Genomic DNA, 2,377 nt, shown 5'->3' with positions numbered 1-2,377 from the left:
GTTCTTCTGGCAGCCCATGGTATATATAATATTGTTCTCCAACTCCATAATTCAAAGGCATCAATTCTTTGGTCTTCCTTATTCCCAAGCATGTACAAGCTACAAATTCCAAATTGTGTAATTGTGGTGATTCTATATGAGTTAAAGGCACTTACATTTGCATTTTAAACTAGCATTGCAACATATAAAGATGAAGTGTAAAATCCATGCTAACGATTTAAATTTTAAAATTTTTTCTTTACTTAAAACACTAATGAATGGCTAATAAAGAAAATATAATGACAAGTGGAAAGGGAGGCTGCAGAAGAAGGAAAAGGCTGCCCTGCATTATCATTTTGCACTGAGTCCTGCAAATTATGTAGCTGGTTCTTTTTATAATTGTGAGGCTCTCTGATCCTTTCTCCTCTGGTCATCACTATCTCTTTTTAAATGTTGGTTATGATCCACTGAATTGATTTCATGACCCTAATGTGTTGGGACCTGCACTTGGAAAAACACTGCCCTAGAGGTTAGAGTGAGTGGTTAACATTCCCCTAAAGATCTTTTCCCTCAACTAAACCAAAGGGCTTAAACAGCCAGGCCTGGGATCAATCAGAGGTGGTGGTGTTCCCCTTGAGGGAGATGATCAGAGGTATCAGAAAAGTTCTGACAGCACCTTCACAAGACTGCTAGACTAATTATTGCCATGTCTTCTAGAATGAATCAGATGAGTAACTTCATCCCTCAAGGCCTTATACGAATGTCTCTTTGATCTTACCCCAGAAGTCTCTGTAATCCATCAAAGCAAAATTTCAATTACATTACCCCAGGGCTATACAGGTATCAGATCAAAAAGTCTATTTCCACCTAAAATGATGTTCAATTCTGTTATCCCAATAAGGTCATCAGAAAGGATTATACAATGTGTTCCAGATATGAACATCCTAGAGAGGAAATGGCATTTCTAACAAAATTAATACTATGGTGGGTCAGAGTATAAACTTAGGAGTCAACTGGACTCACATTCTGTGGTGGCTATGTTTGTGTGTCAACTTGGCCAGGCCTGGTGGAGTGGCTGGGCAGCTGGTGGTAGTTATTCCCCATGATGAGACTGGCAATCAACTCCATGGTGGGATCTACCACAAGCAGCTAAGTAGCTGCCTTTGGAATGTGGTTTGCTTCCCGTATATAAGGAGAAGCCTTGGGGAATGGTCTCTAGCCTACAGCACACTTGGACCCTGCAGGTAGCCGTGTTGTTTTTCAGCAGCCTGCCATGCTCTGCCGACCTTGGGACTTACAATGGACTTGAATTAATGGCCTGACATGTGGTTTGGTAACATTGGGAGTGTGCCATTTTACTTGTCAACCTTGGGCTTGCCAGTCTCAGCAGCCAGCAGCTGTCTGAGTGAACAAATGCCTCTAGCTTCAGTGGGCCGGGAGTTGGAGGCAGAGCTGAAGCCCAAGGTTGAGGGGCTTTCACCCAGCCCCTAGAGCTTGGCACTTTGAACCTGGACTTAAAGCCTCCAAATTGTAAGAATAAACTCCTGTTTGTTAAGGTCATCCCACTTGTGGTATGTTTCCTGTCAGAGGGGCACTACGTAACCAGAACACATTCCAATCCCAGTTCCACCACTCTCTTAGGTATGTAGCTCAACTTATCTGAGCTTTGTTTTCCTCATCTGTAAAATGGGAATATTAGGACCTACCTCACAGGGTTGCTGTGAGAACTAAATTAATTAATGCGTGTAAAGTACCTAATATCCAAAACCCACTGCCATCACGTTGATTCCAACTCATAGCAACCGTATAGAACTGAATAGAATTGCCCCATAGGGTTTCCAAGGCTGCAACTCTTTATGGAAGCAGACTGCTTCATCCCTCATGGAGTGGCAGTTGGGTTCGAACTGTCAACCTTTTGGTTAGCAGCCAAATGCTTTAACCACTGAACCATCTTAGTAAATGGTAGCTGTTATTATTGTTGTTGTTGTCACCTGTATTTCCAACAGAGAATTTTAAGTAGAAATATCTACAAAAACGTCTTCCTTACTCAACTTTCTTCCTGTTTTCTTCAGTTCAGCCAGAGGGATCTTTCTTGAGTACCTGGTTCAGTCAACTATGGGTGGCTTTGCCCTGCCAGGCACCACTTGGCAACATCTGGAGACGTTTTTGGTTGCCACAACTTGTGGGAAGTGGTATGTGCTACTAACACCTAGTGGGTAGAGGTCAGAGATGATTGCAAACTTCCTACAAGGCATAGGACATCCTGCAAAATCCCCCACAACAAAAGTTAAAACTCAGTTGCTGTAACGTGGATGAACTTGGAGGACATTATGCTGAGCGAAATAAGTCAGTCACAAAAGGACAAATATTGTATTAGTCCGTTATTGTGAAAGTTAAG

The sequence above is a fragment of the Orycteropus afer genome, unplaced genomic scaffold (genome assembly GCF_000298275.1).
Source record: "Orycteropus afer afer isolate SDZICR_OR568_19922 unplaced genomic scaffold, OryAfe1.0 scaffold00993, whole genome shotgun sequence".
In the NCBI taxonomy this organism is placed as follows: Eukaryota; Metazoa; Chordata; class Mammalia; order Tubulidentata; family Orycteropodidae; genus Orycteropus; species Orycteropus afer.
The sequence above is the reverse complement of the archived record's forward strand: the minus strand, read 5'-3'. Positions refer to the sequence as shown.